Source organism: Jaculus jaculus, chromosome 19, assembly GCF_020740685.1.
Source record: "Jaculus jaculus isolate mJacJac1 chromosome 19, mJacJac1.mat.Y.cur, whole genome shotgun sequence".
Taxonomy (NCBI): domain Eukaryota; kingdom Metazoa; phylum Chordata; class Mammalia; order Rodentia; family Dipodidae; genus Jaculus; species Jaculus jaculus.
In genome coordinates this window covers 34,393,510-34,406,279 of record NC_059120.1, presented here as the reverse complement: position 1 = coordinate 34,406,279, position 12,770 = coordinate 34,393,510, and positions in this window count along the sequence as shown.

Genomic DNA, 12,770 nt, shown 5'->3' with positions numbered 1-12,770 from the left:
AACTAATCTATTAATAATGCAAGGCCCTATTGTGAGTAGTAACAAAAATAAAAGTAATGGCCCTGCTAAAGCAGACAGCAGAGTTGTTAACCATGGGGAATGACTGAACCATGACTTACTTAAACCATCTTCCATCAGCTTTTTTTTTTTTTAAATTTTCTCGTACCTTTACCATTGAGTTTCTAATTATACCTGAATGGTTGATATAAAAACACCACCTTTCCCTTAAGGCCACACATAGGCCCCCTTAGTATGTAGGTTTCAATATACCCTTCCAGTAGACACAAACTGCCAGCCATCATAGTACAAGGCTTTAGGTCCCCAATAGCCCCTTTTGATTTTTGCTTTCCCTAAGTGCCCAGGGCATTAACATAAAACAATTTTATGTTTTACTCATGACTTAAATTTGATAAAGCTTAAGCAAGCTATCCCAACAACATAGAAATAAGAAATTTCCTGATTTGCCACAGTCCCATGAATCACCCATTAGTATCCATCTTCACAGTGGTAGGTGTGGTCAGGATGAAGACATAGGGTCCCTTCCAGCAGGGTTCCAGTGTCTCGTGGCGATGGTGACACCCAGTCTCCCAGATTATTTACATATTTTAGATTTGAAAATAACACTTTGAACATCTATACTTGTTTTTCTTTATTATAGAGTTAAAACTATGGGGAAAAATGTCTTAATGTTTGTTTCCGCTCTTGTGTTACTTAATAGGCCATTTATATATATAAGGTATTTTTATCTTTGGTTATACATTTCCCTCTGAGTGTTTAAGACCATGCAGATAGCCACATTGAATTAAGGATTAGTTTTGGAGGTCACTAATGGCTCTCCAAAGAGACTTTAGGGACACAGAAATAGCCCCATAGCTTACTGGTGTCTTTTGTCTGTTAGGATGAGTCAGGGCCATACTGGCCAAGTAGTTTTCCCTTCTTTGGGAAGTCAGGAGGACTGATTGCTCAATTGTGACTCTCCTGTCTCAGACTGTACACCAATTTTGTTTGGGTCTCCATATCCTCCCTGCTCAGGAAGACAGGTGACTTACCAGGGGGCCAGTGTAGAAGTGTCCCATCATCTCCAGTGGCCTAATGACCTGGGAGCACAGGCCAAAATATTGGCCCCTCTTGCTCTGATGATTCCAGTTGGCTTTGGCTTCTACGTAGGTAGTTAACACACTTAGAAAGGAAGTTACACCAGCCTGGATGTATGTACATATACAGCACATTTGATTACTGGAATAGACTTAGTTAAAGAGTGTCACAAGGTTTCTAGAATCATTTTGTCCTATCTTTAAAATTTTAGTTGCACTATGGCAGCAGTCTTATATACGAGGCATAGAAAGTAGGCACATCTCACATTTTAAATATCTGACATTTATAAATATCTTATATTTTAAATATCTAACATTTATAAATACAGGCAGAACCTGCTACCAGTCATGAAAACAGTGCCAATTGATTTACAGACTAACTTAATTTAACCTAGAAAGTGTCAGAAAAGGACAAGTGAGACAGTATAAAGTCTTAGCACCTGTGTTTGAAAACATCTTTGATTAGTTCAGATACCTGTGTGGGTACAAACTACCCAGAGAACATTGGAAACAGAACCACAGAGCTTAATTTTTTTAAAAACCAAAACAGCTAGCTAACTTTTAATATAACCCTTGATAAATCTTTTTGAAAGTAAAAAGCATTATTTGACAACCAATGATTTTGGCTTAAACTTGATAGCTATTGATTTTATGTACCACAGAAATTTTTATTAACATAAAACAATTTTATGTCTTACTTACGACTTAAATTTAATAAGCTTAAGCAAGCTATCCCAACAAATCCCAGGAAGATGAAAGTTATTCTTATTGAAATTAAATCACCTTTAAACCTAAGTGATTGAACCTAGTTATAACCACTTAATAGAATTAACATAAATAATACAGAAGCTATCTGTAAAGTCACAATGTCTTTAGGTATGAGTACTTTACCTTTGGAAATTAACCATTTCTATGTGAGCCTTTATCTTTAGAATAGTTAAAACTTTGATGAAAAGAGGAACCTAATTTACTTTAGTGAGAGAGTTTTAAGCCAGTTTTGTAACCCCTAAATCATAAATTAACATCAGTGACCTGTTAATGAGTGAGGTCTTATCATAAGACTCAGTTTCTCCACTGATTAAAACCTTGGCATCAGGTAAACATTAGATTTAATCCAATTAAATGTTTCAATGAAGGGGCCCTTCCCCTGATATACTCATAAGGTAAGTCTGATGCTTATCTTATGTAAGGAGTTTGTAATCTGATCAAATACCTTGACTCAGTTTACCTATTTAACATTTTGTGAGAAATTTTATCTAACAGATGTGACTTTAGGTATTTAAAAGAGAAGAACCACAGTTATATGCTGTACTTTTTTTTTTTTTTCCTTATCAGAGACAATTGGCCATTTTGTCTCTAGTTAGAGTCTGGGGGACACATGGCTTAAACTTGCACGGGGTCTGAGATAAAGGGGGTTTCATCCTTTTTTTTTTATAGTCCAGCTTTCCATGAATTTAAGTAGCATATATTGGAAAATAAGAGCAAAATGAAGTTACAGATCGGAGAGATAAACATCCTGACATTCCTTTCCTATTCCAAAGTTGTTTGTATTTACATAGCAAATTTACCCATTTGCAAAACACAAGGTGACAGACTCTTGTCTATGTTTAGCCTGATTAAACCTCCAATTACATCTGTACTTATGACTTTGTGACCCACCTAACATAGGCATCACCTGTGTCTAATGTAAGATGAATTTAGATTAAGACCTTGTCCCTATATAAAACTTTTAGAGTATCCTTATGAGTCTGTAAACAGTTGAAAAATCTCTAACCTTAGGCATGGCATTTAGGTTTAGCCTGAAAATTCTTTCCTACATATGCACATCTTTATCTACTTATTTTAACGTCTAAGTACCACTCAAAAAGCATTTTTAGCCAGGCATGGTGGCGCACGCCTTTAAACCCAGCACTTGGGAGGCAGAGGTAGGAGGATCGCCATGAGTTCAAGGCCACCCTGAGACTACAGAGTTAATCCCAGGTCAGCCTGGACCAGAGTGAGACCCTACCTCGAAAATAAAAATTAAAAAAAAAACATTTTTAACGAGCATTCTATGTCCCAACATTGAAAAATTCCTTTCCAGTTCCTTTAATCAATTTATCTCATCCCATCATTAACCACCTTTTTTATAAGGCTATTATGAACAACTACACCAAATTAATTAATCCTATTACTCACTAACAAGTGAGTAGTCTAAAGACAATTTTATGTCATTAATACCAATAAGACACTAAGCTAAGGCAAATAGTGTTGCTATCTTGAGGCAGGCTGGCCTAGAAGTCAGGTCAGTTGCCCCCTCTTTTTAAGTACATTATAAATTTTTTTAAATTCCTGACAAGTTATAAGTTGCCACTTTAGAGAGAATTCTGTCATTTTTAATAATCCCCTATGAAAGTTGAAGTTGACCTAGAACATAAATTCAGTAACTATACTTACGATATCATGTAACAAAGTTAACACTTTTTTTTATGTAAAACTTCCATTCTTATAGGCTGTAGTTAAATGTGACTTTTTTTTTCCTCACTGTTTTTTGGTGCACTGTTGCGGCTGGGCAGGGCTTGTACACACCTTAGATAAGCCCTGCCTTACTCTGGGCACTCCCCAGGGGTCCGGTCTAGTACACGTGGAGGTAATGGCCAAGAAGACTGCCAGGCGCCATTGTCTGTCTGTCACCGGACTCTGACCCAAGCTGCTTTGGAGTGCTTGCAAAGCTAGCTTGTAGTTTTGCTGCTTAAAGGGAGTGAAGGGAAATTTTCTTCCTGAGCTTTTTATTTCCTAGTCAGATAAGCTATGTGGGTCCACATGGATGCCCAGAAATCCAGAAATGATCTGTACGACTTTCCTAAAATGAGCCTGCCCCCCTCTGAGAGAGTTAATTTCCTCCTTACCTGCTGCCATGCTGAAATCCCAGTCTGCTCTAGTCAAAGGGAAGAAGGTATCAATGATAGCCTGATTAGTGGTGGGATTCCCATCAGTGCTCAGAACAAATTTCCGGGCTTCAGTCTGGCTTCTCTCTTTCCTCTGTAGTAAAGAGAATCTGTAGCAATTATTGACAGTCATCCCAACTTGATTACCATCTTGGTCTGGGGTCTCCATAACCCGAAGAGGGAATGCTGTGACTCTGAGGGGCCCTAATTTTAAAGTCCTGAAAGTGGTCCATCAGTAAAGAAAATGAGGTAGTCTGCGTCTGTCCTATCTGTCCAAGCCCACAAATAGTAATTCCAACAAAGAAAAGGGGAAAAAAAAAGAGTCAGCAAAAAAAAAAAGCCCTCAGCTGGCCAGCCACTATAAACTGAGACAACAGCCTCTCATGTTGTCTCTACAGATAGGGGAATGAAATCCCCTCCAAGTGGGCCTAGGGCACCCAGGACCTGTCTGAACAAAGTGGCCAGCTGCCACAAAACCGAATGAGACCATGGCATCTCGCCATTCCGCAGTAGCGGCCCACGTTGTCTCTACAAATGGGGGGATGAAATCCCCTCCTGGTCGGCCTGTGGCACCCAGGATCTGCCTTCCGAACAGAGTGGCCTCCAGGGACGTGTTTGCCCAACCACAATTTTTTTTTTAAGAGAACTGAAAAAAAAAAACAAAAAAACACACTTTTATTGGGTGATGTCATAGCCACAAAATATTAACACAATGCATTAAGCTTGTGGTGATGCTAGGGTGCACTGCTAGGCATACACAAGCATGGCATACACTTGTGTGCCTGAGAACACGTGCAATTACAGCTGGGACTGCTTTATATCCTCGCCGTACTGTATCATTATTTTAGAACGACTCTCTTCTACTTGCAAAGACCCCAAAGGAAGATGTGGACATGGAAGACAGTAATTGTGTTCACATGATGATTAAGTTACCCAGCAAGCTTTTTCAGGTCCCAGATGATCATCCAGCACAACAGGACTACACTTGCTGTGTTACTTTGCCCCTCTACTCCGTCCACGCTCTATGCCATGCCTGCCACATACAGTTGTGCAGCAATTGGGAACACTCTTAACACATGAAGTCCCAATGTAATTTTTGTCAAGCAGAAAACCCAACCTAATCACTCCACACTTCAGTCTTTTGCTGTCTTCTTCAACCTGCTCCCAGAGTCTGGACCAGCTTTCTGCTCGGGCAGTAGCACTCCTCCCTGCTCTCTGGGCTCACCTGAGTTGCTTCAATACACCATGAGGCTGAGCCCTTGCCTAGGAAGGTGTCTGACTAGTGGGCTCTTTCCTTGCCTAATTCTTGTTCATCTTATTTTAAATTTAAATGATGCTTTCTCAGAGATGTTTTCTTTTCCCTTTAATTTACCATCTCTTTCCTAAGTATTTTTTATTCCCTTCTCTACAAACCATCTATATAATAGTTGTCCAAACCCATTAAGTCATAAAGTCTGTGAAAGAAGTTGTGACTGTTCCTATCTTAATTCTGGTGGTACACTCAAACACAATGTTTAGCACATATAGAAAGTAACAAAAGGAGTTGCTTAACTGAAATGAATAAGCCCATTTCTGACTTGCCTTTGGTTTTCCTTTAGACTCTCCCATAACTTAAGTAGCTTCTGTCAGTATAATGTAGCAATCCATGTACATAAACATAGTATCCGTATGTAAAATATACAAATGCTTATACACGTGCTTATGTGTATGCATGTCCCGTGGCGTGGCCTCACTGTACTGTGCGTACGCAGGTCCTGTGGCGTGGCCTCACTGTACTGAGAGTATGCAGTTCCTGTGGCGTGACCTCACTGTACTGCGTGTACGCAGGTCCTGCCAACCAAAATTTTCTAATGAATGGAAGAACGAAGGACAGGTTTTCAGGAAAGACAAAACACAGAAGCACAACACAGAAGCACACACACCAGCCAGCGACCTGAGCTCCACGTGTTGGTGGTCATCAGCAGTCTCTGAGGATATCGATCCCGGATAAGCCCCCAAATGTTATGCCCAGTTCTCGGTGCCCCCAGTGACAAACAAGGAGAACCAAACACGTATGTAAGGGCAAGGAGCTTTTTTTAATTCAGGCTTAAGCTCGGTCCCTTGACTTTACCAATGCAGTGGATCCATGCAAGAGCCCCGAGTATTGGGAGGGTAGGGTTTTTATAGGGATTTGAACATAGAATAAGGGGATGGGTACATGATTGGTTGATTTAAACAGTATTTTTCTGATTGGCTTGGGATTTTGGCGGGCAAAATTGGGGGCAGGACGGAGGTGTGAGCTAAGGGAACCCAGGTGATTGGCTGGGGCAGAAAGAGCAGAGAGGACAGGCCTCAGGCATGTCCTGGGCATGTCTAGGCTAGGGGTGACTCCAGCCTTTGGGTGGGCACCGTTCCTAACCATATGTTAGGGTGGTTGCCTTCTGCCTAAACAGAAAACCTGAAAGTTAGGCCCAGCAGGGCAGCACCTTACTGAATCCCTTCATGGCGTTAATTTAATTTCTGGGTCTTTCACCTCCCACTGCCCTTTTCTATGCTTTTGCTGTAGAGGGGAGTCAGGTTTATCTGTTGAAGATTCCTCTTGGAAAGTAATGCTGACTTACATTTTGCATTAAGAAACTGGAAAACCTTGCCATGGGTCCTGGCATAGCTCTGCCTGGGTCTGGGGTAAATCTTGTACCCACTGAAACTGTACAGCTCCACCTTTATGGCCACGGTGGACAGCCTGGGCAGAGGGATCATTTCTAATTTTAGTCAAAGAACTGAATAAAAGAAGAAAACAGAAGGATAATTATTAAGTTGTTATATTTATTGAGGGAAGTAGAGCCAAGGAAAGAAACCCACATGCCTAGAGATCCTACGTGGTGGGCCTGGGGTAAAATTGTGGAAATAAATGAGCAAAGAAAATTCAAGGAGTCCCTGCCATGTGGGGAGCTGGAGGGGATAAAGAACCCATGTGGAGAGTAAGGGGCAGGGGCCTCTCCTGGCTGGGCCTAGGCCTGGGCATGGACCAAGCCAACCCAGGCTCAGCCTAGGAAAAACTCACCCACAGCCAGAAGTTCCCAAGTAATCAGAGAGCCTTCCCTCTCCTTGCAAAGGTATTTATAACCGTATGGAGGTGGGCTGACCTGAGCCAGAGGGACAACTGTTTGATTAGGGCTAGGGCCTGTCTCAAGAAGAGATCAGCCCCTGACACCAAGTTCCAGGGGCTGACCTTGATCAACCACAGTGTTTAAATTCTGTGAAAGACCTCCTTCCCAGGAGGGGTCCTGTGACGGGGAGAGATAAGAAATCAGATCATCTTTGATTTCTAGCAAGTGCAGACTTTCCTGCCCTTTTTACCTTCAGGGGTCCAGTCACCCTAACTCTACCCCCCCCCCAGTTACCCAGGGAATTCAATTATAGATATATCAAAAGTAATTGTGAGCCAGGCATGGTAGCACACACCTTTAATTCCAGCACTTGGGAGGCAGATGTAGGAGGATCGCTGTGAGTTCAAGGCCACCCTGAGACTACATAGTGAATTCCAGGTCAGCCTGGGCTAGAGTGAGACCCTGCCTTGTAAAACAAGCAAACAAAATACTCTGCCATTTACTGTTTCATCACTGGAGTGTTTAGTCAGTGACATTGGTAATATATTAACAGTATGGGGCAATCATTGCATACCGGAAGCCAGTAACCATTCAGTAAAAGCTCCAAATCTACTCATTCTTGCCCTCTACCCCTGTTAATCTCTAATCTACTTTCTATGACAAAATGTCTAGCCTCATTAAGTCTTGTTTTTCTAACCAATAAGGGGAGATACTATAATTTTTTTAATTTAGAGAAAAGCATGTATGTAACCCAAATTCAGCTGGCAAATTTTAGTTATTTTAGGCTGTGATTAGAAGCAGATTGTAGTAAAAATTATGAAAGGAAAAAAATACATAAATGCAATTACAGAACAGTCAGTAAAGAGCCAAGAAAAGCACCTTGTTCTGCCTGCTCACTTAGACCAAACAAAACAACCTCAAAGAGGGTTAAAATGAAATTAAAAATCACTAAAATAATCTTTATGTTTTATCATTTATGATTCTGTCAAATAAGACTGTAAATGTATACTGATACAAAAATATTCATAATGCATATGACCCAACAATTTTAAACTAGAAGTCACTTGTTATATGTTAGTAGTCATTATCTTTGTGTGGTAAGAAAAAACAAAGCATTTTCCCTCTATTATTGTTTATCTTTTTCAAAAGTAGTTTTATGAATTACATCAAATATTCCCATTTTAAGAGTATGACTTAATGATTTCTAGTAAGTCTATAAACTATATGGCCATCTATGATCCACAAAGATCCTGTGTGCCATCTGTGCCCCTGGCAACCATAGATTTTTTTTTTTTTTTTTTTTTTTTTTAGAAAAGAGCGTATGTATGGGTATGTTCGGGCCTCCAGCTACTGCAAACATAAACTCCACATGCATGTACCTATGGTTGTGCATCTGGCTTACATGGGTACTGTGGAATCAAACCTCATAGGCATTTCAAGCAAGCATCTTTAACCGCTGATCCATTTCTCCAGCCTCTTTTTATGTGTTAATTTTTGTGTGTGAGTGTGGGCGCATGCATGCTGAGGAGGTCGGAGGACAACCCCAGTGTCAGTTCAGGACATCTGTTGGTCCAGGCAAGCGAACCTGCGTAGCTTCCCAGGGAGTCTTCATTCTCTGCCTCCCATCTCACCACAGGAGGGCTTTGATTGTAGATATCCTCATACCCGGCTTCCCAGCTGCATGTGCATCCTGAGGATTCCAGCTGGTTTTCACATCCAGTAAGCCATTTCCCTCATCCTGTTTTCTATTTTTATAATAGATTTATATAATTTGTGGTCTTTTGCTTATGACTTCTATATCAGTATTTTGTTTACAAGGTACGTACTGTATCAAGTGTCAGGAGTTCACTCCTTATGGCTAAAAGCACTTCATTGTATGGATTACAGTATTGTGTTTTTTAAAAAATACATATTTTTTATTTATTTGAGAGAGAAAGAGAATGGGCACGCCAGGGCCTCCAGCCACTGCAAACAAACTCCACTTGCGCCCCTTGTGCATCTGGCTAACATGGGTCCTGGAGAATCAAACCATGATTCTTTGGCTTTGCAGGCAAGTGCCTTAAGCACAAAGCCATTTCTTCAGCCCCAGTATTGTGTTTTATTTCCTGATTAACAGTCATCTGGACCATCTCCACGTTTTTTATATGTGTGTGCATGAGTACGGGCATGAGCATGTATGGAAGTCAGTGGTCAAACTTCCAGGTGTCATGCCTCATCTTCCATGTTTGAAGCATGTGTTATCACCACACCATTTGGTGAGGCTAACTGCTTTGCAGTCTTCCAGGAAATTCTTCTTTCTCTTCCTCTGATATCATTGTTGATATGCTAGGATTTCAGAAGCCCACTATGGCTTCCATTTCCTAGCTTTTACATGGGGCCTGGTGTTCCGAATTAATATAGGCTTGCCACTTCTTTAAACTGAGCCATTTCCCTATCCATGGTTTTATATATATTAAAGAGAGAGAATGGGCACACCAGGGCATCCAGCCACTGCAAATGAACTCTAGAAATGGCATGTGCCACCATGTGCACCTGACTTATGTAGTTTCTGGGAAGCTGAACATAGATCCTTAGGCTTTATAGGCAAGTGCCTTAAACACTAAGCCCTCTCTCCAACCCTGCTTTTTAAAAATTTATTAATTTAAGAGAGAAGAATATGGGTGTACCAGGGCCTCTAGCCACTGAAGATGAATTTAGATGCATGTTCCACCCTGTGTATCTGGCTTGTATGGGTACTGGGGAATCAAACCTGGATCCTTAGGATTCACAGGCAAGTGCCTTAACCACTAAGCCACTTCTCCAGCCCTGGTTTTTTTTTTTTTTTTAAGGTACGGTCTAACTCTGGCGCAGGCTGACCTGGAGTTCACTATATAGTCTCAGGGTGACCTTGAACTCTCAGTGATCCTCCTACCTCTGCCTTTTCTGTCAATAAGAATTTCCTCAAACCCATGTAACATTAAGAAAAACTTGACCATTGGCCAAGAGATAATGTATTCATTATGCCCTTTTTCTGCAGTTGTGGTTTCTATGGTGCACAGAGTGCCTGGGCCATGTGGGAAGAACAGTGATGCTTGAATAACGAGTCAACAGTGATATTTATCTGCCCCTGAGTGGGTATATGGCTATGGGCAAGGTACTCGGTTCTTAGCTTATTCCTACAAAATGGAAAACTGATTCAATCATTGCTCAGTGTGCCCATGCTGTATGCATACCCACTTATTCATCATTAGTCAGTGTGCCCATGCCTTGTGAATACCACTTAGATCATCACCAAGTCAGTGTGGTCACACTATGTGCACACCCAGTTGAATATCGCTAAATCAGTGTGCCCATGCTGAATGCATATCCACTCCATCATCACTGTCCCTGTGCCCATGCTGTGTGCATACCCACTTGACCGTCACTACATCAGTGTGCCCATGCACCAGTAATTCAGTGTGCCAGTGCTGTGTGCATACACACTTGATCATCACTAAGCCAATGTGCCCATGCTGTGTGCATACTCACTTGATGATCACTGTGTCAGTGTGTCTCTGCTGTGTGCATACACATTTGATCCTCACTACTTCAGTGTGCCCATGCTCTGTGCACACACATTATCATCATTAAGTAACTGTGCCCATGCTGTGTGCATACCCCTTGATCATCACAAAGTCAGTGTGTCTCTGCTGTGTGCATACCGACTTGATAATCACTAAGTAAGTGTGTCTGTGATGTGTCCATATCCACATGATGACAGTTAAGTCATTGTGCGTGTAGTGTGTGTAAACCCAATTAATCATCACTAAGTCAGTGTGCCCATGCTGTGTGCATACCCACTTGATCACTACTAAGTCTCTGTGCCTTTGCTATGTGCATACCTTTTGATTAACACTAAGTCAGTGTGCCCACGCTGTGTGCATATCCACTTTGTCATCACGAAGTCAGTGTCTCTGTGCTGTGTACATACCCACTTGATTATCACAAAATCAGTGTGCCCGTGCTCTGTGGACACCCATTTGAACATTACTAAATCAGTGTGCCCATCCTGTGTGCATACCTACTCGATAACCACTAAGTCAGTGTACACATGCTGTGTGCATACCCACTTAATCATCACTAAGTCAATGTGCCCGTGCTTTGTGCAAATCTACTTGGTCTTCATTAAGTCAGTGTGCCCGTGCTGTGAGCATACCTACTAGATCACCTCAAAGTCACTGGGAATACCCAGTTGCTCATCACTATATATACCATGTGGTATATATAACCACTTGATCATCCATATGTCAGTCTGCCCATTCTGTACACATATCCACTTGATCATCACTACATCAGTCTGCCTGTGCTGTGTGCATATCCACTGATCACCCCTAAGTCAATGTGCCTGTCCTGTGTGCTTACTGACTAGATCACCCTTAATTCAGTGTGACCATGCTTTTTGCATATTTACTTGAATATCACTAAGTCAGTGTGCCCATGGTGTGTGTGTACTCACTTGATCATCACTAAGTCCCTGTGCCCGTGCTGTGTGCACACCCACTTGATCACCAAGTCAGTGTGCCTGTGCTGTGTGCATACCCCCTTGATCATAACAAAGTCAGTGTGTCTGTGATGTGTCCATACCCACTTAATCATCACTAAGTCAGTGTGCACAGGCTGTGTGCATACCCAATTTTTCATCAATATGTCAGTGTGCCCATGTTGTGTGTATACCCACTTGTTCATCAGTATGTCCCTCTGCCCGTTCTGTGTGCGCATCCACTTGATCATCACGAAGTCAGTGTGCCTGTGCTGCGTGCGTACACAATTGATCATCCCTAGATCACTCTGCCCATGCTGTGTTTGTGCCCTCTTGATCACACCTATGTGAGCATAACTGAGCTGTGTGCAAGCCCACCTGATCATCACTAACTCAGTGTGCCATGCTGTGTGCATGCCCACTTGACCATCACTAAGACAATGTGCCCACGCTGTTTGTATACCCTTTTGATCATCACTAAATCACTGTGCCCGTGTTGTGTGCATGCCCACTTGATTATCAGAAATTCAGTGTGCCCATGTTGTATTCATACCCACTTGAGCATCACTAAGTCAGTGTGCCCATGCAGTACATACCCACTTGATCACCGCTAAGTCAGTGTACCTGTGCTGTGTGCATACCCACTTGAACATTACTAAGTCAGTGTACCTGTGGTATGTGCATACCCATTTGATGATCCCGAAGTCTGTGTGTCTGTGCTGTGTGCATACCCACTTGATCATCACTAAGTCACTGTGCCCGTGCATACCTACTTGATCATACCTAAGTAAGTGTGCCTATGCTGTGTGCATACCCACTTGATCATCACCAAATCAATGTGCCCTTGCTGTGTGCATACTTACTTGATGATCACTAATTTAGTGTGCCCGTGTTGGGTGCATACCCCCTTGATATCACTAAGTCAGTGTGTCTGTGCTGTGTGTATACCCACTTGATCACCCCTACGCCATTTTTCCCTTGCAGTGTTCCGACCTCTTCAATCATCACTAATTCTTCTCACTTACCAGATTCTCACATACTGTTGCACTTATTTATGCTCAAGTAATTCTTTTTGAGTCAGTTGGCTCTAGAACAAATGTGGTATTGCTTCTAATTTGAATATAGGAAAGAAAAGGTGGAATGTAATCCTTTATTAAATAAA